Source organism: Lissotriton helveticus, chromosome 4_1, assembly GCF_964261635.1.
Source record: "Lissotriton helveticus chromosome 4_1, aLisHel1.1, whole genome shotgun sequence".
NCBI lineage: Eukaryota > Metazoa > Chordata > Amphibia > Caudata > Salamandridae > Lissotriton > Lissotriton helveticus.
The window spans coordinates 914,708,290-914,733,068 of record NC_136063.1 but is presented as its reverse complement, the minus strand read 5'-3'; positions in this window follow the sequence as shown (position 1 = coordinate 914,733,068).

The window sequence follows — 24,779 nt, the reverse complement described above, 5'->3', positions numbered from 1 at the left end:
GGTGGTGTTAGTCCCAAAAGCTGCTCCACCGGGCACCACTCCAGAACTGAGGTTCTGTGTGGATTACCGGGGACTGAATTCAGTGACAAGGACTGATGCCCATCTGATCCCTAGGGCGGATTAATTAATTGACCGGCTAGGAGCTGCCCAATACCTAAGTACCTTTGACCTCACTTCGGGGTACTGGCAGATCTCCTTGACAGATGGAGCGAAGGAAAGGTCAGCCTTCTCCACGCCTGAGGGACACTTCCAATTTTGTGTGATGCCCTTTGGGCTCAAGAATGCCCCTGCTACATTTCAGCGGCTGGTGAACCAGGTCCTCTCCGGAATGGAGGGTTTCTCCGCTGCCTACCTGGATGACATTGCTGTCTTCAGCAGCAGTTGGGAGGACCATTTGCAACATTTGCAAGCAGTTCTCCAGGCCCTGAAACAAGCTGGTTTGACAATCAAGGCCAGTAAATGTCAGATTGGGCAGGGGTCGGTTGTGTACCTAGGCCACTTGGTGGGTAGGGGAGCAGTGCAGCCCCTCCAGGCAAAGATTTAGGCCATCATGGCCTGGGAACCCCCCAAGACACAGACTGAGGTCCGAGCCTTCCTGGGCCTCACAGGTTACTACCGTCGCTTTGTGAAGGGGTATGGCACTATTGTAGCGCCCCTCACAGAGCTCACCTCTAAGAAACAACCTCGACGGGTAGTCTGGACTGAGGCTTGTCAGCAAGCCTTTGAGAAATTGAAGCAGGCAATGTGTGAAGCACCGGTCCTGAGGGCCCCAGACTTCTCCAAGGAGTTCATTGTCCAGACAGACGCATCAGAACATGGCATTGGGGCAGGGCAAGATGGCCGCGGACCGATCCGCTGAGTGAGAGGCTGTTTTTTTCTCTCTCCTCCCGCGGTTGAAGCAGAGGCTATGCAGACGCAAAAGGTGACCCTCTAGACGCCCATATCGATGCAGCTGAAAACGAGGAATCATGGGGCAGTGGCATTTAACTTGCTACTATTGGAGCAGAGGATTTTGAAGAGGGTCGGCTTGGTGGCACGGCTGATTAAAGACATTTCCCTATTCCTGAGACCCAAAGCAGTGGCAGAGGACATAAGAAGGCCGCTTCAAAGAGAACACAAGCGGAGCATACTGGAAAAAATGTTATCGCAGATCGCGACGAGGAATCAGGTTGCCAGAAACAAGAACCTGGATTCAGATGTGAAAATGGACTCAGCCGCGAAAAAGAGAGAGCTGAGGCGGAAGGAGAAGGAGCGCAAGGCAGAAACCAGAGCCGAGCAGAAGGCTGAGCGCCGGGCTATGACAGCGGCTAATGAGGGCCGGGTGGAAAAGAAAACGCTGAGAGCGGAGACAGCAGCGAAGGAGGCAGCAGCAAAGGAAATCACCCCCAAAAGGGGAAGAGGGGGGCTGAGGCAGCCTACCTTGGCGGAATCCTTCGGCAATAACAGCAGAGAGGCATCGATGGACCGATGCAGAGGACAAATTCGGGCCGAAGCCGATGCGGAGGATACCATGGATATGATGCCGACGCCGCCACAAGAACCAGCTCCCGGGGAAGCGGTGGCAGAGGCAGAACAAGTCGGACAAGCGGGAGCGATGAGGGAGGCGGAGACCTGCGCAGAGGATTGTAGCCTGGTAGGAGTTATAGAGCCAGGCTTGGGACAGCTGATAATTGCGCCGGGAACCGAGATTGGAAACGACACACCCAGCGTTGTCCTGGAGGCAAGTGAGGCAAGCGAGGCTGCAGGACTGGAGGGGGCGGTGCCCCTGGTATTGGTACTGGCAAGTGAGTCAACAACTGAAAGCAAGAAAGTAGACGATACAGCTGGTGGAATGGATCCTAATAACAGGGGTAGCGGGCCTGATAATCAGACTAATAATCAGACTAACACCCCGAGCAGCAGTGGGCATGCAGTTCCCCATTCCAATGTCGATAGGGATCCAGGGGTCATCTCCAACCAATTTTTGGTGGCAACAGTGAATACACAAGACGACACTCTATGTACAGGGCCACATATGGAAATAGCAGATGGCCAGGGGAACGGTGTAGGGAACGGTATAGATAAGACCATGGTGGAAAATGTCAGCGTCCGTGTAAGTGGTTTAAACTTGGAAAAAGGAGTGGTGAATAAAGCTCAAATAAGTAATCGTGGTCTGGAAGGTGGCGCTTCTGCGCATTCAGCAGGGGGGACCCTCGTCATTGGAATTGCAGATGTGTTAGGTCCACTGGTAGCTGCACTACCAGGGTCCCCAGGAGATGATATCTTCTTCTCATTAAACGGCGAGACTGATGAAACAGATAAAGCTTCGGACAAGCATATAAACAAGGGGCAACCACTTGAGTCTGAGACAACTGATTTGTATGTAAGCCTAGAAGAGACAGAGGCATCCACGTCAGAAAGGGGCTCTGAGACAGACATAGACACAGACACAGAGTCCGAGACTGGACAGACCCATTCATCTTTGGATGATAGTGTGCAGAGGCAGACTGTGGTAAGAAAGAAACGACAGAATACTAGGAAACTGCAAAGCAGGAGCAGCACTAGGCATATTGAGAGGCCTAGTAAACTGGTTTGGGACCATTCAGCTACCTCGAAAACGTATCAAGATGAAGTAGAGAGTAGGCCTAGATATAATGGCCCTTCAGGCTCACAATCTCAAGGACAGGGCCCCACAATGGAGATGCTGTATGCTACTCTTAAACAAATGCAGGGAGAAGTGAGGGATGAAGCTAAGAGAGCGAAACGTGCAAGTAAAAAAATCGAGGGGTCTCTGAGCAAAGTGAACAAGATGTATGCGAGATGGCTGGCCGAATGACAGAAGTAGAGGAAAGAGCAGGTCAACTGGAGGATGAAGTATCTCAGTGGAAGGAGTTCAAGACAGCGCAGGAAAAATTCAATGAGGACTTACAATGGAAGGCAGAGGATGCAGAAAACAGGCAGAGGAGGAATAATATAAGGCTGCTTGGGATTCCGGAGGGGGCTGAGGAACAGAATCCTAGGGCCTTTGTGGTTACTTTACTAAGAGAATCATTTCCGGAGATCACCACCTGGAATTGGGACGTTGAGGTACAACGGGCCCACAGATTCCCTTTGACAATTAAGAAGTCATATGGTGCACAGAATGAAAGACCAAGAGCTATACTTATATACATTGGTAACTTCCTGGCCAGACAGGAGATCATGGACAGTGCTAGGCCACAAGATCGCCGGGCTTTCAAAGGAAACTCTTTCTTTGCTCGACCGGATTTCTGTCACGCCACGGTGGAGAGGAGGTGGAGATTACGGCAAATGATAGATCCATTTCAAAAAGCTGGATGTGAGGCCTACCTCCTGTTCCCTGCAAGGCTGAAAGTAATACTAGAGGGGCGGACAAGAATGTTCTTCTCGGAAATTAAAGCACAGAGCTTTATGTCTGAACTAAGAGAAAATAGAAGGAAATAGACAATACAAACAAAAGATATATGAAATTAACTGATATTGTTTGAATAAGAACGAGTCAGAAGAGGTCCTAATGAGATGAAGGATTATAGCACTATGTATAGGCATAGTAGGATTTGATTTGGTGGGGCGCACTTATGAACAAGGAGGGGTTTTCTTTTTTTGTATCTGCATCTAATGTGGGAGAATACATGTAGGGAGGGGGGGGGGTACAGCAGCACTCAAGGGGGTTGGGAACCAGTCATACGTAGGTCAGGATTGACCTAGTTGCCTGTGGACAGGGGGGGTGGGGGGGACAGGGGAGGGGGGGTGGACCAGAGGGGGAGAGACAGGGGGGACTGTATAGGTTGGGAGAAGGGAAGGAAAACAAGATTACAGTACACAGGGGAAAGAAAAGAAATTAACAAAAATGAGGAGAAGAAACAAAAGCACAAATTGAGTAGATATAAGAGCATAAGGGCTGGGCTAAATGATCAGAAAATAAGTATACTAGAAGAGTTAAAAAAACTTTTTTTCAATGAGTACAAACATTAAAATCGTGACTATGAATGTATGTGGGCTGAACGATAGAATAAAAATGCAGCGGGTAGGTTTATTATTGAAAAACACCGGGCGGATTTTTTTTGTTTACAAGAAACACACGTGGAAGGGAATAGGTCTTTTTTGTTGGAACAGATGGGTTTTAGGGTGTTAGCCAACTCTAAACAGGGGGCTAGAATTAGAGGGGTTGCTATATTGACAAAACATTTAAATATAAGAACAAGGAAGAAATTTGAGGATCAGTGGGGGAGATGCGCCTTGATTGAGTGTTTCATAGGGGAGGTATGGGTCACTATAGGTTCTATATATGGGTCAACAGAGGATGATCCAGAGGTGTTTGATTTCTTAGATATTGAATTATCAGCATGGGCGCCAAGTGCTATCTTGGCAGGAGATTTTAACATCGATGGGGCCAGGGGATTGGGGCTAGACTCTATGGGACAATACTACGGGAGGAAAAAGAGGGTTTGCAGGGCAATACAGAGTCTAGTCAGGAACAATGCATTGCTGGATGTGTGGGGGGCCCAGAAGCCTTTAGACCCGGGCTATACATTCTTTTCGGCTCCACATCGGAAATGCGTTAGACTAGATTACTGTTTTGGTTCAAGGTCACTAGGAACAGCTTCGACGATAGACAGGATGCAACGGTTATTGTCAGATCATAATCCCCTAAAGTTAACAATAGAAGGAATTGGGTTCAAGAGGGTGGTAGGATCTTGGACATTTGAAAGGGGATTGCTGAAGGATGATGAGTATATTACACGCATGCATTTATGGATCAAGGAGTTCTGGGAAATCAATAGGGGGAGCGCCACCATTGGGAATGATTGGGACACATTTAAGGCGGGGGTAAGAGGTGAGACACTTAGCTATTCTATCGCTAAACAAAGGAAGGAGAAAATAGAGAGCGAACGGTTAAATAATGTTTTGAGATTAGCTGAGGCGAGATTGGAGCAGGCCATAGTAGATCAGCGCGAGTATAACGAGCGTGTATTGGAATTAACGATAGCAAGGGCAGAGGCTTTAGAAGGGGTGGCAATTAAAGCTGCCAGAACATACGACACACAGAGAGAAAGGTGCTATGAATTTAGTGAAAAGATAGGACGTACTTTAGCAGCACGTACAAGACAAAGGATAGCCAAGGGTGAGATAAAGGAAATAAAAGATAATGCGGGGCGGCTGGCCACGGATGAGAGGGGGATAACAGAGGTATTTAGGGAGTATTATAGTAAATTATACAAAGAAGAGCAAATTCGGGACAAGAGGGAGATAGCGGATTATTTACAAAATACTCCGGGTAAAGTACTGAATAGCGAGGATAGAGATTTTCTGGATGCCGATCTGAGGGATGAGGAGATTAATGAGGCCATATTGGGTTTACCAAAGGGGAAAGCAGCTGGCCCAGATCTGATACCAGGAGAATTTTATAGGGTATTCCTGCCCTCCATATTTAAGGATCTAGCAAGAACATTCAGGGGGGTGCAGTAAGGGCAGGCGATTCCGGCAAGCTGGGCTGGGGCGGATATTGTAATCATACTTAAAAAAGGGAAGGACGCAACAGAACCAGGGTCGTACCGCCCCATAACATTAATTAACGCAGATACCAAAATATTTTCGAAAATACAGGCAGCTAGATTTGCTAAAATATTCACTCAATTGGTTAGCACTAATCAACATGGCTTTATACCACAAAGGGGCACTACATTACATGTTAGGAAGATGATAACACTTTTTGATGCTCAGGAAGTAGAGGGGAACCCTATGGCAGCCATGTTATTGGATGCAGAAAAGGCCTTTGACAGGGTGGCCTGGGAGTATCTGTGGGCAGTTTTAAGAAGGGGGGGAATAGGGGAAGTATTCGTAAGAGTTATACAATCACTTTATACAAATCCCACTGCTTGTGTTAGGGTAAATTCAGGCCGCACTAGACCTCTGGTTATTACTAGGGGAACGCGGCAAGGATGCCCTTGCTCACCCCTCTTGTTTGCTATGTACATTGACCCCTTGATACGAAGATTTGAGCAGAATGTACAAATTGCTCCGCTAACTACCAGGATGGGAGATATTAAAGTCCTAGCATATGCAGATGACATTGCGGTCATCACACCAAGCCCAATAGATGCAATAAGATAAATAGAACAGGAGGCAGATCGGTTTGGTTGAATAGCAGGGTATGCTCTGAATAAAAGTAAGTCACAAATTATAAAGAACGCTTACACAATATATACAGATGCACGGGTGGTTGTTGAGGGGGTGTACTTGGGTATTAAGATCACGGCAGAACTAGAAAAATTGGTAGAAATTAACATTAAGCCTATTATTATGAGAGCAAAAAAGGACCTGGATAGGGTAAATAATTTACATATGTCCATAGTAGGCAGAGCAAACTACATAAAAATGAATCTGCTGCCGAAATTTTTGTATTTATTTAGAACTATTCCGCTGTTTTTTAGTATGATTTGGTTTAATCAGGTGGAGAACATGGTAAATCGATTTGTGTGGTCCCAGGAGAAGACAAGAAGAGCACTGAAATATATGACATTGCCACGGGACGGGGGGGATGGGCATTACCAGATCTTAAAATGTACTATTGGGCGGCAGCATTGCAACAAATGACTGGTTTGCTGGGAGGAGCTGAGAGGGAAACTGAATATCCTACAGGGTCATCAGAGGTGTATGGGATAATTCTCGGCGATGAGACAAACAACGCCCTCATTAGATATTCGGAGCCTAGCTATTTTAAGGGATCCAGGTTTAAGACATTAGAAGCGGCAGACAAAATATGGAAATCATTTAAGAAAAGTTTTGGCTTAGGGAGGTTCCATGCATATACTAGAATAATAGAGGATCCTATGCTGCCACCAGAAATATTCGCCGACACTATATTTAGGGAATGGGCTCGTTCAGGAATTAAAAATATGGGGGACTTAATAGGGGAATCAGGGGTACGGCAATTCACAGAAATCCAGCAGGAATTTGGGGTCAGCAGTAGGAGTTTTTTTAAATATCTGCAAATAAGAAGCTTCCTAGGTAATAAACGGGGGGGGGGCCGATGGGCTTTAAAGGAAATTCGATTCTGCAGATGATTGAGGGGGCAGAATCTTGAACAATTAAAAGATTATATGCAGAACTTATAGAGCATCGAGGGGATGACCTGGAGAAATACGAGACTAAATGGAGGGAAGCCCTAGGAGTATCAGAGGGAGTATTCTTAAAGTCATTAAGGTTAGGAAGAGAAACTCTTTGCTCAGCGGCTTTGCAGGCACAACACTATGAGACGATATACAAATTGTATTACACCCCAGCCAGAATCGCCCAGTGGGGAGGTACACAGGGGATTAGATGCCCAAGGTGCGACAGCACGGAGGCAGATATACTGCACATGTTTGCGGGGTGTCCAAACCTCTCCCCATTGATAGAAAGTATTGAATCATTCTTTGATAAATCATTGGCATATAAATTGAAGCTGTTACCAGAAGTAATACTACTAGGAGTAGAAGGGAGCAATTCGCAATATCTAGACGAGGGCTTTATATTTGTGGCTATGGCTGTTCTACGTCTATGTATAGCAACTGCATGGAAAGATAAGACACCGCCCCCGTTCCAGCACTGGCTGGCTAGGTTATTGTGTATCCACAACTTAGAGAAAGCTATTTATGCCAGAAGGGGGAAAAAGGGCAGAGTACTTGGTTTACAGTTGTGGAAGCCTATCGCAGATTGGAAAAGTAGGATGGCAAATGTCTAGGAGGGTGAACAGCTAGAGGGTTCAATTTGTAATCATGATTGTACTCATGTCTCCTGTTTTTGCCTCTTCGGTGGTTTTATCTGTCTTTCTGTTTTTTGACGATTTCTGTTGTCGTTTCTTGTTCCCCTTTTGTATTTTGTATCTTGATTATCGTGCCTTCAAGCTCCTTTCTTTATTAATGTGTGTCTTACTGGCCTTATTATATTGATTCCTTCTCATGTTGTTTTTTTATTTTTTATTTTCTTCTAAATCTGTTTTTTCTATAAGATGTATAAGTATACCTATTGTTAAAGGATATTGTCTGGTGCGGGGGGGGGAGGGGGGTAAAATGTGCTGTAAAAATTGTCAATAAAAAAAAAAAAAACATGGCATTGGGGCAGTGTTATCGCAACTCAATGAAGAGGGTCTGGATCAGCCTGTAGTCTTCCTGTCCAGGAGACTGCTTCCCCGGGAACAGAGGTGGAGTGCAATTGAGCGGGAGGCTTTTGCGGTGGTGTGGGCTCTGAAGAAGTTGCGGCCATACCCGTTTGGCTCGCACTTCCTGGTTCAGACTGACCACCGGCCCCTTCGTTGGCTGATGCAAATGAAGGGGGAAAATCCCAAGTTGTTGAGATGGTCCATCTCCCTACAGGGAATGGACTTCCGGGTGGAACATCGGCCTGGAGTGGACCACGCCAACGCAGACGGTCTCTCTAGGTATTTCCGCCTTAGTGATGAGGACTCCCAAGGGGTTGGGTAGCTTTCCCCACTTTTGGCTGGGGGGACGCGTGTTAGACCTGTCTGCCTTTGGGTAGTCCCTCCTACTTAATTATTTATTTTTGTCCCCTTTTTGTCCCTCAAACCCTTTTTATCTTTTTGTGTTCACTGACTTTTTTTTGGTGTTGACAGGGGTTAGGTGCTCTTTGCCCTCATAGTTTTTTGAGGCCTAGGCGCCTTCCTGACAGGATTTTTTCTGACATACAAAATGGTGGCTATTAACTGCCACCACTGGGACTGGGTCCATAGGGCACAATAGGATTCTTCCAGAACCTTCCGGTCCCTTCTGGACCTTTTGAGGTCAGCCTATAAAAAGGCTGGTGTGTGGGCAGCCCTTTTGTGATGACCATAGAACCCGAGGAGTGAGGCTGTGACCTGGGGAGGGTGGCGCACAATTAGTAATTAGTTACCTTTAAGGCTGACACTTTCCACTTGAGGACGCCCCTTTGACTGAGCCCCGGTGTGGTTCATTACCCCTGAGGGAAGTGGCCCTTTAAGCTCCTGCTGGCCCCCCTCAGGTCCTTCCTGAACATTCATCTAACCCCCCTTGATAAGGCTCCAAAAGACTGACTTACCAGCCTTGTGAGTAGCGCAGCGCGAATCCACGAGGGGCCCTGAGGAGCTGTAGTCGAGGAGGAGTCCCTGGGACCCCGCGCGGGTCTGAAGGGGTACATCGCCCCTGGAGAAGTGTTGTGAATAGCGCCAGCTGAGGCGGGAGACACCGCTCTCTCGCGCATGCCCCGAGGCGCGGAGATCGTGAATAGGCGGCGCCGGGCGGAGACACTGCTCCTTCGCGGCTGTTCTCTAGCGCGGCTGCCCAAGGAGTGAGGTGGGAAGCGCAGGAGAAAGCGTGTGCAGCGGCGCCCAGCGGAGACACTGTTCCGTGGCGCCTGTGTGGAGGCGCGGCTACCAAGAGGTGAGGTGGGCGGCGTAGGAGGCAGCGAGGGAGGCGGCGCCCGCGGGGACACCGCCCATTGCGCCTGAGAAGAAGCGCGATCACTCGTGTGGAGAGAGTGGACGCGAGTGGCAATTCCAGGCCACTGGTGCCTCGAGGAGGCCTTCCTTAGTTGTGGGGCTGCTGGGCATGTGGCCTGGCCTATGAAGAAGGCATCGACTTGAAGAGTGAAGCCCTGGCTGCTGTGGTTACCGCTTCTGGTCCCAAGTAAGGTGGAGAAGGGAGGGGCTGTTAATTCACTGGGCAACCCCCGTGTGTCACCAAGGAGGGGTGGTGCTCCATAGTCAGCCAGTATTTGGTTAACTGAGAAACTGAAGGAGAGGAGACTGAGACTAAGGTCTATTGACCCTGCAAAGTGAGGAAACAGTGTGAATAAAGAGGGCAACTGCCCAGTGACGTTTACTTTAACCCCTGTGTGCCGCCAAGAGTGGGAATTATGCTAAAGATCTGTATTCTCTTTCAGAGGCGGGAGGGGGGAAAGAAGCTCTGGGCTTGCTTGACCAAAAGTATTTAGGCTGTACAAATAAGCTGTGTTGTGCACTGAACCTGTCCATTGGAACCCTAAAATAGTCACCTGTTCTAAGGGAGGGAGTGTCACCCTTTGGGTGCCAAGGTGCCAATTTAAGTGTATAAGCCTGAACATTTTCAACTGAAGTGAATGTTAAATGTAACATCAAAAGTACAGTAATAAGCTAAGTAAGGAGGAGAGGAAGAGTTTACATGATAAAGAAGTGTGACCCTTAATTTGTATTGTAAAAGTGATTTTGAAACAACAAATGAACCTAAGAAAATAAGTAACTGACAACAAAAGAAAATATAAAGCTTTTTTCTACTTTTATAAAAATTAAGGTGTAGTGTCATTTTTGAGTGGAATTGCATTGAGTTACCGCTGGGTGGTGTGCAACCTTTACACATGTGCCTCTATTTAGTGACTGTCTTACCCTAGGCCAGGCTACCCTATGTAACCAGGCTATCCTAGGTCCAACACAGGCCAATACAGCAAAGCACACAGCAAATTGATAGTCCCTACTGACAGCTTCTCCAGCTCTTCCTCTTGTCAGAATGTCCTCTTAGTTCAGATGTGTTCTGAAGTTATGGTGTCACAGCTCCAGAACTTATACCAGTTTCTGCCTTTGAAGCAGATAAACGTCAAAGGAAAGTCTTTGTAGTGCACAAGACCCTGCCTTTCATTGACCTGCCTCCGGACACATTATGGGGGGTGGAGACAGCTTTGTGTGAAGACACGGACAGCCCTATTCAGGTATTGATGACAACTTCTCCCACCACTCTAGCTCAGGAAGACCCATCAGCCTGGTAATGGGCCATCAGGATATGCAGGGCACACCTCAACTCCTTTTGTGTGACTGTCTAGAGAGAATGCATAAACAGCCCAACTGTCACCCTCCCTCAGACGTGGCTTCCACAGGCTGGCACAGGCACAGAATGGTAAAGCAATAAAATGCGCACTGTCTGAAAGTGTTATTTTCAAACACGGAATTCAAAAACCAACTTTACTATAAGATATATTTTTTTAATTGTGAATTCAGAGACCCGAAACTCAAAATCTCTATCTCTTCCCAATTGTGAAGTCATACTTTTAAGAGGTTAAGAGGGAGCTCCAATAAAAGCCTATGGTAGAAATAGTCCTTGTAATAGTGAAAAACAAAATTAGAAGTATTTTGCTTTCAGGACATGTAAAACACACCACCCCATGTCCTACCTTTTAAAAACACTGCACCCTCTCAATGGGGCTATCTTGGGCCTACCTTATGAATGACGTCCGTGTAGTAAAAGGGAAGGTTTGGGCCTGGCAAGTGAATGCATTTGCCAGGTCGACATGGAAGTTTACATCTGCACTCACAGACACTGCAGTGGCAGGTCTGAGACATGGTTCCAGGGTTACTCATGTGGGTGGTGCAATCAGTGCTGCAGGCCCACTAGTAGCATTGGAATCACAGGCCCAGGGCTTACCAGTAAATCCAATGTGGCAATCATGGATAACCAGTCACAATTTACACAGGGGGCACTTGCACTTTAGCAGTGATCAGCATTGAAAAAGTCCCCAGAGTTCTAAAACCAGCGAAAACTAAATGAAGGATATATTCAAAAACAGGAAGTCAGAAGCAAAAAAGACTGGGATAAAACATGGCAATGATACTAGGTCTAACTTTACTCCTACCTAAACCCCACTCATTTTGCAGTGAGTATTTCCCTTTTTTTTTAAATAACTCCCCTAGTCCCTACCACACTTACTACTAAATAGTAAATGTATATGTCTGAGAATCTACCCATAGGAAAGATAGAAGCGGTAGAGAAGGAGATGTACACTCAAAGGTTTGTGAATAACATGTTGTATTTCTTAATAGTACTGTTGTAGAACTATTAAAGATACTACGAAATGCACTTTTTAGAATAGACCTAATGTATTTACCAAAGCAGAGAATGCACAGTCAGTCCATGTGAAAAAACAGAGCCTCAGTGGTATAGAGAGTGATCTATTCCTTACGAAAAAAGCAACACTTTAAGATGAACCCCAATATCAGACCTAAGCTCTCTAAAAGGACCACTTGTGTCTACCAATAGAGCACCCCTAGTGGTGACTGTGCCTTCAATGTACATCATCCAATTTATCTGTCAAACCTTCGGCATCAGCAAAAAAAAGAGATAGCCTTAAAGAACAGGCAAGCAAAATTCTACCAGACCTGAGGTAGAACATAAACAGGGGGAAGGATACCAACTTTTGCCAAACATACCCTCATTCTCTGTTTGTCTCTAAAGCACAAGTAAAAGAAGTATAGTTCAGGGAGCTGAACACATGCAACTAGCAAATGCTAAGGCAGATACAAATAAACCCTTTTGCATGAGACTGAGATATCCAAAGTGATTAAATTGATCCTCAGTAAATCAGAAAAAGCAGTAGGGAAGTGCAATGGGTTACATACAAAAAATGGAAACAGCGCATGGGCATGATCAGTAAAATGATCCTGCGTTATAGAAGAACCAAGAACTTATACCTCAAGAACATGAAATACAGGGGGCCTGCTTCACTCAGTATGGGGGGAAAATTGCAAAAAGAATAATAATGTTATAGCTCAAGAGAAGGCTAGTACTGTGGGATTAAATATCAGCATGTCCTTAAAATTAAAGATAGAGAATGTTCATTTACTGAAGTGATCCCTGAAATATCACGAGAGCTAAGTTGAAAGATTTGTCACCAGGGCACCCTTATTCAACATACACATAACGAAAGAAGTACTTTTTAGACAAATGACTGTAGTTTCAAATGGCTATAGCACGGGAAGTACTTGAACCCTGACTTTTCAAATCTAGAATCAGAGGCCTTAATCACTGAGTCACAAAAATCTCCCCAGATTGACATCTAAATGCAACTATAAATATTGTGCAGTGGGTACATATACTAGTGGTCAGTTGGTAGCTATGACCCAGCCCATCACATAGACCCTTCAGGTGGACCATCACAACATGGATTGGGCCTTTAACCCTGAAATTGAGCCAGAGTGCCTAACCACTAGAGCTTAAACATTGATAGTATAAGTATTGAAACAAAGAACTAAACGTAGAAAAAAAAATGGAGAAGAAAACACTCGGAATCTGCTGTGCTGTTGAATCCTTTGGAGAGTCAAATGCCCCTAGCAAACTCCAAGCAAGACATTTAAGGGAGAATTGACTAAATGAAGCTTGCAAAATCAAAGATACATATCTTCTCCAGGGTGTCAGGCTGTGGAAGTAAGAAATATACAAATCGGTGACAACCACAGTCCAAGGTGCACCCCTACATTTGCTGTTCTCCTCTACCCTCAGAAAAGGAGAAGAAAGCAGGAGCCATGTCTTCTATCCACTGGATACCCTAAGTCTCACTCCATCTCCATTTTTTATTGTTTTCTAGAAGAAAAAAAATAAGCAGGCACAGACTGGACTTGAACCCATGACCAGAAGATATGAGAATGCACTAAAACCCACTACTTCAACCGGCCACATCGCTATTCAGCCATAAATAACACTTGCAGTCTCTACCAGCCCCCACTTGTGAGGTGGCGGTGAACAGCGATCTTACCTGTATTCGTGTACCTAGCAAGAAACCAGAAGCTGGTTACAAAGAGAACCCATTCTCAGTCATTCCAGTTGAAAAGAGTGAAAGGTCCTACCCGCCTCACACTGCAGTGAATTATCCAGCTCTGCCATTTGAGGAGGCTCCTTAAACAAAGTAAGCAAAGGCTTCAAGGGATTGACAATCACCAGCAGCTCACAGAACACTTTCAAATTGACTCCTGAAGAGCACACCCTGATGAAAAGAGGTCTGTGCCGCCACCTGCGAAACAGCAGTTGAACCTTCATCTCCTGCCCCCTGATCCAGCTATGGTGAGGAGGAGGTGAGTCTGAGCTTCCCAGCTTCAAGTCTCAGAAACCTGTCTCTTAAAGACAGGTAAAAAAACAAGAATTGGAAAGGGTATAGACCCCTATTATAGCTCCTCCCTAAAAGAGGTTATTAAAAGAAAGTAAAAAAAAACGAGCATTGGCAAAGGCAATAGGGCGCGCTTCTGAAGACCTATTGATTTAGTCAATTTTTTTGAAAATGTTGTTCACAGAGGTGAAAAAACATAGTTATTTCTGATTCCAAACAACATAAACAAGTTTAAAAAAGAGAAACAGTCCATATGCATGCATACATCGTCACACATGCACATGAATGAGTTATGACTCCTGGTGGGCCTGTCACCACCCATGCGTGTAAATGCATCCTGATGCATGAGTGCCCATGCACCAGGAGACAAGCTTTTTGAGGTCAATATGTTACAAACTGTCAGTATGTTTTTTAAAAAGAGGTGTGGGATTATATTTGAAGGTAGTCCTGTAAATCAAAAATTCAATCATTCAAGCATCTTACTCGTTGTTCAAGCATTGAGAGAAAAACAATGTCTTTTAAATGTCATAGACCGTTTAATAAATTTGCAAATCCCATTGTGGAACTAACGGAGGTGAAATTGATCATCATGCCACTGTGTAAGTAGGAAATATTAAAAAAGTGAAGGATGGAATACTTGAATTGGTCTCAGCCAATGGTAATTACTCGGGGGCATTGTTATTTTGCATACCACGCCACCTTAGTTCGGACCCAGCCATATGCAAATCCATGTTGACTCTGATCCAATAGTAACATTGCAGCCCGAACTGCCAAGCCAGGTCCTCTCTGAGTCAGAACACAAGGAATCTGGGACCATTGGTGCCCTGATTAGGGCTCATTAGCCAAGCACAGCTTGGTTCCTGTGACACAGTGTGCACGGGGTCCACATCTGGGCATTTCCTTCCCACTTAGAGCGACGCACTGAGTGTACAAAAAGGGATGGATGAAATGTTTAAATATTCTCAGCCACTGGTAATTCCTCGAGCTGCAGCCCAGTCCATTGTTATTCTGCACTCCATGCCACCTCAGTTTTCACTAAGCCACATACAAACCAGTCATATAGGTAAGCATAGACCTCAATAATTGTAGCTCTTATTATTGTTTTAGTACAGTGCCTAGGGGTAGGAACTATACTACATTTGAGGTCTAATAGTCATATAAGGAGCCTCATGTCCCCAGTCTACTCATGTCCCCAGTCTACTTTGAATGTGCATGCATCATGACATGCTACCCATTTGGATTTTTGGTTTTATTCACTTTTCCAAGATGGCCGATACCCATCTTGGAGCAGTAAATAAAATATAGAAAGCACACCTGCTGACACAACTTTTGTACTTAGGTACCAAACTGCAGCAGCCAGGCGGTCTAAAAATATGTTTTTTAAAAAGCGAGATGGATGAGTGGGTGAGGTGAAGAAAAAGTAGAGTGAATGGTGGCAGTAGCGGATCAGAGAGGAGTTAAGAGCCTTGTGAAAAAGAAAGAAAAAGCAAAGAAAACAAGCAAGGGAAATAAGTGAAGGAAAATAAAGCAAGCAAAAGTGAATGAAAAAGTGATCAGCTTGAGCAGGACAGGGAATTAAGGGAGAATACAATGGAGAACATATGGGGTACGTGATGAGTAGTGGTGACAGAAGCAATGGATGAGCTGAGAGAAGGAGGGAAGAACAACATGTGGAGTCCATGTAGGATGAGAATTTCAGTGGTAATGAGCACACACAGGACTGAGCAATAAAGCAGGAAAGCACGTGCACTTGCACAGAGCACTCAAAGAAAAATACAAAACTAGTTATCTAAATGTGAGCAGTCGAACAATACAAGTCATCCAATCAAAAGGATGTTAAAGAAGCTATTTTCCATGCGACCGCCAAACACAAGAAGAAGGAAAGCCATTGAATAAGAAGCATGCAAATGAGAGTGAAAGGAAACACAGCCAATAGTAAGCAAACAATGGCTGGCTCTAAGCCAGTTGTAAGTTTTAAGTATGGTACACAATATGTATTTTGACAAAAAATGTAAGTAGGTGAGACCTAAAAAGTTAGAGAGGTCTGTTTCAGAGTAGGATTACCTCCCATAGTAAGGAAGAGTATGCAGATGTGATGTGTTGCCAGCCCTCTACAAATAGTAATCTAGGGCCTTATTTAAAGTTTGGCAGATGGGATGCTTCATCATAAATGTGATGGGTATCCTGTCCGTCATATTACAAGTGCCATTGGATATAATGCACCTTCGTGATGGAGTATGACATCCATAATTCCCTTCATGTTTTCAACTATTTCTCTTCTCAGCATGTTTTTAAACATACATGGGTAGGGGTGTCATAGTACAGAATAAGGCCTCCATTTTTGGGGCGAAATCAGGTCTTCCAGAGCTGCTATTTTTCCCTCCTCTGATACGATTGGTGCGCCTGCCGCTGCCTCCGCGGCCTTATAAAACCTCGCTCTGTGACAAGATTGCACAAAAACAATGGATGAGCTCCCAAAAGATGTGTTATTAGTTACAAGAAAAGAGGAGGCAGGTGTCATTATGTCAGATAGTAATGAGCGATTTCATTCCTGCGCCACATCTTCTGACACTGTTTGTCAGAGAGAGGGGGAGGAGGGAGGCGTTTGCAGCTCAGTCATTTTAATACATCCACACAAGATGCATCCCCCTTCCCTTCTGCTTATTTTTGTGAGCACATTCTAGTTGGCTGTTGAAATGTAAAATTTATATAAAAAAAATGCAGAATGCGAGCTTGTTGACACAAAAGTGCAATAATGGTTGCAAATGACAAGTCCTGCCTTGATGTATTATTTAGAGATGTAGTGGAGCTGCTATCCAGCAACTCCCAGGGGAGCTGTCGCAGTGTGACAGTATATGGTAATGGGCTGGATGAGAAAAGCTTTCTGTGCAGTGCTTTCCTTTACACTAGTTGTAAGGCTGTCAAGGATTCAGTGGGGTTCAAAACAAAAGGAGCACTAGCATGACTGATAATGATTGTTCTGCTGCTGTTAATTGCAAAACACTTAGTTTGCAGAACGCAGTTAATTATTCATTTACTTCTTGTCATGAGCCATTTACTACTTGTGAATTTTGTTTTCTGTTCTCTTTTCTTCCTTTGAGAAATATTGTATGTTTTTCATTGAAATGGTATAATACTACTAAAGAAGGAAGCGGCAATGTCTTGACAACAGATTAAATGCAAAGAATGCGGCAGAAGAAGTCACTTTCAGTTTCAAAGGGCAGCCTTTTTCTGGTTATTGTCATGTGTGTGAACTATGGTAGAGGCCTTGTGTGTGACCACATACACACACGCACACACACACGGATCTACATATAATGATGATATCATATGACATGATGATGATGTGTGTAAATTATATACCATTAATAGGGTTGGAGGCTCCCTTCACACAGAAGTAATTGGTGGTCTGGAAAGAGATTTGGGGGCATGGCCCACCTCCCCCACGAGAGAAAGAAAGGGATTTTCCTGATGTAAATGTACAAAGTGGAGGAGTGCAAGGGACGCGAGAGGGGTACTCACATCTCCTTTCAAGGAGCACGTGGTCACCTTGCACCATATAATGCAACTCACCTGTGATCACGGCTTATCTCAAAGCCGAAACGCGTCAGGCCTAAGAATGTTGCTGTCGCTTTCCTGCCGAAGAAAAGATTTTGTCTTCCAGAGATCAGCTGTCAGCAATTTTCCTGGTTGTTTAATGGCTGGATTCTCCGTTGCTGCGATGGTGATGCCGCCGTGATAGGGTTGCAGACCCCCCTCACACGGAGGTATTTGGTGTTCTGTATACATACATATTTTATGTTGGTTATAGCAAAAAAGGGAAACGTATTTACATATAACAATACATGTCTATTTTTCGCATTACATATATAAGTATGTCTTAGTACATATAAATACTTCCTACTTACATAACATATACATGGATTAGTGTGTGCATAATGCTTTATACCTCCTTTCTATGATAGCATACATATGTCACAGTATGTAAATCTAATAGAAGGTCTTACACTACATTTTGTGTCTCAGATACCCCCCTCTCTCTCTCTCTCTCTCTCTCTCTCTCTCTCTCTCTCTCTCTCTCCTTAGCTATAGTTAGTATTGTATCCCATTGGAAATGCCTTGTATTTGTGTTGCTGATAACTTTGTCACTTCTTGACGAATCTTCATACATTTTCGAAAAATGGGTTACTTTTTGACTGGTTTACACATGGGAAGTTTCAGGGTGACAGATCAAGCTGGAGCCAGGGAAAATGAGGGGTCCTATTTTTCCATAGAAATTATAGACACAGTCCACACCACAGCTAGTTCTTGGTCCGAAAGAATTTTCGGGCAATTAATGCTCAAAAGTATTGTATATCTAGTGATGCAGAGATTACATGGGTCCAATAGATCTTATCTAAGATCTGACTGGCTGCCACCACATCAACCAGGAAGGGATGCCAGCCATCTTAGGACTCGACTCAGTACAGATTCCTAAGAAAAAAAGCCATAGGGGACAGGATAGGAATACCCTGACCTCCTAGGCCTGCTGGTGGGGTCCCAGAAACTCCCCACCTGGGGACAAAATAGTTTAAAAAGAAAATTCCACAAACTTGCGGAGGATCCACAGGACCCAGCTCCATTATGGTGGGCCTGAACATAGCACTTTTTCCTTGTCCAGTGCCACCAGATAACCGCGACTATCGCTTTATGCTTTTTGTCCCTATTTTCACCTAAAACTGTAAAAACTCATATTTTGGTTCAACTGATTGTATTTTTAATTTTTGGATTCATGCTATTTTATTAAAAAGTATTCTATTTTTCTAAATTGGTTTTGGATTGTTCTTGTGTTGTGTTTTCACTTTATAACTGCTGAGTGGTGCAACAGTACTTTACACATTGTCTAAGTTTAGCCGGACTGATTTTGTGCTACAATGGGTTAAGCACAGGTTAATTTAGTGTATTTTGCCTTTCACCCTGGCAGGATTGTGTTTATTATTTGATTGGTGTGTTTTGTACATGCAACAGTGGTCCCACGCATTCAAGAAATATAAGAGAAAAATCAATATAGACAGAGTCAATCTATATTATGAGTGACATGTCCAGCCGGACAGTGGTCTGCAAATTTTACTCAATATGCATATAATTGAATCACAACAAGTACCTTCCACAATTCAACCAGTGTGGAACACAAGCCTGTGCCCAGCACTAACAGAACAGGTACAGAAGGTGGGTATAGAGAGCAAAGAAGGGCTTTTTAGGGCAAGAAAGAAGTTTTCTGTCAACAATACAATTGTACAGAATTTTTTTAACCAAAGCACCATTACATTACATAGTAATCACCTTTTTAGTATTTGGTGCTAATTAAGTCGACGGCGTTTCGGACTATTTAGTGAATCACAGGGACCATCATCAGGACATTTCAATGAAAGCCTTAGTAAAGATTAGCCTCTAATTGCCTAGAAGGAGAAAGAAATATACACATTGAGAGACTTAAAATGCAGAGGTATTCAAAGAAGGGGGGTGACTTGTAGTGACAAATTGATGCAGTTGGTTTCTTTACAGGCGAAATTCAAAACGAGTGCATTTTAGACTTGCTGATGTGAACTGCCAAGAATCTGGAATACATGCACAATGTGGATCTGGCGCGAGACAAAATACCTACATCTAGAAACTTAAATTGCAGAGGTATTCAAGGAGGGGCGTGACTCGTAGTGACAAAATGATGCAGTTGATTCCTTTACAGGTGAATTCAAAACGAGCGCATTTTAGACTTGCTAATGAGAGATGCCCAGAATCAGGAATACATGCACAATGTGGATCTGGCGCGAGATAATATACTGATGTGAAAGGCCCAGAAACTAGAAAACATGCACGATATGGTGGGCATAATGGGTAAACGAGGCAAAGTGATTGGTGGTTGAGCATCACGCATGCACGGTCGTGGGTATGACTACAAAAGACTGAATCGGGTAGTGGTGTGCACTAACCGTGGGTTTAACGTCTGAATTCGGTAATGGACAGTGGGGTGTGCAATAACCGAACGGCCTCGCGGCGCATAAGATATTGTGTGAGTTGAAAAACAACCTGCTTACCGGAGTAACCCAATCGATATCGGCAGATGAGGGGGGATGCATGCGCTCTATACGAATAAAAGAAAATTTTTAGAGCGTGCATGGGGCAGGTGAAAGTGAAAATAATGGCGGTGGCAGGGGAGCTTACCGCAATCAAGCGTAGCGTTCCGCGGAGCTAATGGTGTCCGTCGGGGCCTCGGGAGACCTAGAAGGAAACCCGAACCATTAAGGATATGTGGCAGCGAGCCGTTAAGGGAACGTGAGGAAGGGAGGGGTTGTAAACTTACCGGGTGAGTCGGTGCGCGAGTCTCCTCCCGGGCGTGCTCACAGAAGCGAGTGGCTACTGAATATAGTGAGAGCGGATAGGGCGAAGAACATGTGATGTTCAAGGGCATAGAAATGAACGAAGGACTAAGAACGGCGGCCATCTTAGGAGAGTGATTAAAGTGATGTGCCCAAGTGACATGCAAGTGACAGATTAACACATAAAAAACATATTAAACAGCACAATATTTACAATGAGTAACAGAGCTGGCTCTAAAGCACACATTAGATTAAGGCAGCCCATTCATCCTGCAGGTTCAGCCCAGAATTCAAGCTATCAGTCTTTATAATCCATTTGAGCTCTTCCTTGTTCAGTAAGCGATTCAGATCACCACCCCTTGGTGGGACGATGACCTGAGAGATCACGGTCCAGCGGATGTCATTTTCCGTGTGGCCTTTTTCCAGAAAATGTTCAACCAACGGAGCATTGGGCGTTTTGCAGCGGACACGGCTCCGATGTTGCGATATCCTCAGCTTGATTTTTTGCTTAGTTTGGCCCACATATATCAAGTTGCATGGGCAAAAGATTGCATAAATGATGTTGCAGCTATTGCAATTGGTAAATGTTTTCAATACATTTCTCACATTTTTATATACGAATTCCTTACCATCTAGTGAATAATCGCATACAACACAGGTACCACATTTAGAGTGGCCACAGAGATGTGGTAGTTGCCAATGGTCATGCAGTGTGGTGTTTCTCACCGATGGCAGTGCCGCCCTCACTAGCTGATCCTTTAGATTTTTATTCTTCTTGAATGCAAAAAGTGGAGTGTCCCAGTTTAGTGGGCCTGAGTTCAGTATGTGCCAGTTCTTTTTTATACATTGTTTGACATGATTAGAGATAGGAGAATAGGTTGTTACACATACCAATTTGTTGGATGGTTCTTTGGGTTTTGGCTCAAGGAGTGTTTCACGGGGACAGTACCAGGCTCTTTTCATAGAGTTTTTGATAAGCCGCCTGGGATATCCTCTCGTTCTCAGTTTTTCAAAAAGATTATTAGCTTCAAAGAAGTAATCCTCCTTTTTAAAGCAGTTTCTCCTGAGTCTAAGGAATTGTGAGTATGGCAAGCTGTCCCTCAGGGCCCTGGGGTGACAGCTGTCATAACTCAGCAAAGTATTTCTTTCCGTGGTTTTACGGAACAAGGAGGTGTATAAAGTGCTATCTTGGTGTTGCACATTTAGGTCTAGAAAAGCGATATTGTGTTTATTGTGGGACAGGGTATATGTAAGGCCGTTGCAATTATTATTAAGCCAATGAAGAAGTCCTTGGAGCTCATCTAGCGAGCCACCCCCAATAAGAAAAATATTGTCTATATATCGCTTCCAGAGATGCAACCCTTGATGGAATGGGTTGCTGGGGGACAAGATGGTATTAGTCTCTAGCCAGTCCATATAGAGAATCGCCAGGGTTGGAGCAAAAATAGCGCCCATAGACGTGCCTCGCACCTGTTGGTAGTATTGTGAGTCATACAAGAAAAAATTCTGGGTGAGACAGATCTCAAGGAGTTGTATAATGAACAAGGTGGGGACCCTATGGGGACGGGGCCGGGTATTGAGTATGCTTTCCATAACCAGTAGGGAGTCTCTCTGGGGTATGTTGGTATAAAGAGACTCCACGTCAAGTGTGCATAGAGTCTCATTGTCAGGGTTATACGGGTGGTTTTCGATAAGGTTGATCATATGCATACTGTCTCTGATGTAGCACTGAGTTACTGGCACAAAGTCCCTCAGAAAGTAATTAACATAGTGACCCAAAGGTTCCAAGACCGAACCACAGCCTGACACAATCGGTCTCCCTGGTGGGCTTTCCAGTCTTTTGTGGATTTTGGGCAGAGTATAGATTACCGGGATTCGGGGGTTGGTGATATTGAGGAAGTTGTATTCGTGTTTGCTAATGATGCCATTAGACAGGGCCTCGGTTGTGAGGAGTTTGATCAGATTTTGAATCTCTTTAGTTGGATTACACGACAATCTACAATAGTGATCCGTGTTGGACACCTGACGTTGCAACTCCTCTTTATATTTACAGATGTCCTGTAGTACAATGCCGCCGCCCTTATCGGCTGGCTTAATAATGAGCTCAACATTGTTTTTAAGAGTGGTAATGGCCGTTTTCTCCTCTAGGGAAATATTGAATGGTATAAAGAGATGTGTCTTTTCAAGGGCAGTGATTTCTTTAAGAATAACCTTTTCGAAGGAAACAATCTCCCTTGGTATCATATTGGCCGAAGGGGCAAAGGTGGAAGGTGGTCTAAAGGGTGTTACCATTGTTTTGGGATCCGAAGGATTAAGTTCGAAGAAGGACCGTAATCTCAGTTTGCGAAAAAAGGCCATTAGCTCGGACTGAAGGTCCAGGAAATTGGGGTAGGTGGCCGGAACAAAGGATAATCCTCTACGTAGGAGGATGTCTCCTGAGATGAGAGAGTGTGCCTTGAGATATTGAAAATAGGGATGAGGTCAGAGGCAGGGTTGTTGGTTACCATTGATAGAATTTGTGTCTGGTCTGACATTCTCCTGGAGGGTTGTTCCATCTCTGCTGTTGTTTTACCTTTCCTCTCTTTGGAGGTTCGGAGTTGCCTCTGGCTAAAAAATGGGTTTGATTCCGTGCCTGCCCGCTGCCCCCCTCACCGGGGTCAGAGCTATCGGATGATTCGGCTGAGGAATCAGTGAAACCCACCACCGTGTTTCTTCTGTTGAAACGTCCCCAGGGTCTGGGGGTTTGTTGGTGAGGGTTAAAATTGCGATTTGCGTAGAAATCTTTCTGTAGATAGGGGTATGCACGTTCAAGCGAAAAGAATTTAATGTCCTTTTTGACTTTATTGGATTTTTGATTCTGCTCAATTCGGTGGAATTCCGCCACAGTTTTATCAATCTTTTCTAACAAGGACTTTGCGTCAGCAATCGTTTTATCATCAGCTATCTGTTTTTCAAGATCTTGAATAATTTCATCCAATTTTTTTAGTTCCTCAGCAGCAGTTTCTATACCAAGCACCAGCCAGTGCCTGGAACAGGTTGTGCCAATGCTGCTGAAGCCAGTTATATATTTGGGATTGTCTGTGAACACCCCAGGGATATTTCTCACTTGTAGGCCTAGGGGAATGGTGTTCGATTTCAAATATTGGGTCAGCATAAGTGTCATGAGTTCTAATCGAGAGTGCGTTTTCTTTTGTTTTTCTAAATCCTCCGAGAGACTGCTCTTGCCAGCTACAGAAGGTTCATCTTGGGCATCAAATAAAGAAGGACCTGCACATATTTTGTTGATATATTCAATAGAGTATAAGGGGGCTGAGTCAGACATTACAAAAGACAAACAGTGAGGGAAATTAAAGTGTACACAACTGCCAGTACCAGGTAAGGGGCGAGGTGCCACTTAGGGGAAGTGGAGGAAAGGCAAAGCCCTTGCAATCAATCGATTGCGCACAGTTAAGTTAGCAACAACAAGGGACCCCAAATTTATCAGCAGGGACCTCGGGGAACATACTTTGTACATGCAACAGTGGTCCCACGCATTCAAGAAATATAAGAGAAAAATCAATATAGACAGAGTCAATCTATATTATGAGTGACATGTCCAGTCGGACAGTGGTCTGCAAATTTTACTCAATATGCATATAATTGAAACACAACAAGTACCTTCCACAATTCAACCAGTGTGGAACACAAGCCTGTGCCCAGCACTAACAGAACAGGTACAGAAGGTGGGTATAGAGAGCAAAGAAGGGCTTTTTAAGGCAAGAAAGAAGTTTTCTGTCAACAATACAATTGTACATCATTTTTTGAACCAAAGCACCATTACATTACATAGTAATCACGTTTTTAGTATTTGGTGCTAATTAAGTCGACGGCGTTTCGGACCCTTTAGTAAATCACAGGGACCATCATCAGGACATTTCAATGAAAGCCTTAGTAAAGATTAGCCTCTAATTGCCTAGAAGGAGAAAGAAATATACACATTGAGAGACTTAAAATGCAGAGGTATTCAAAGAAGGGGGGGTGACTTGTAGTGACAAATTGATGCAGTTGGTTTCTTTACAGGCGAAATTCAAAACGAGTGCATTTTAGACTTGCTGATGTGAACTGCCAAGAATCTGGAATACATGCACAATGTGGATCTGGCGCGAGACAAAATACCTACATCTAGAAACTTAAATTGCAGAGGTATTCAAGGAGGGGCGTGACTCGTAGTGACAAAATGATGCAGTTGATTCCTTTACAGGTGAATTCAAAACGAGCGCATTTTAGACTTGCTAATGAGAGATGCCCAGAATCAGGAATACATGCACAATGTGGATCTGGCGCGAGATAATATACTGATGTGAAAGGCCCAGAAACTAGAAAACATGCACGATATGGTGGGCATAATGGGTAAACGAGGCAAAGTGATTGGTGGTTGAGCATCAGGCATGCACGGTCGTGGGTATGACTTCAAAAGACTGGATCGGGTATTGGTGTGTACTAACCGTGGGTTTAACGTCTGAATTCGGTAATGGACAGTGGGGTGTGCAATAACCGAACGGCCTCGCGGCGCATAAGATATTGTGT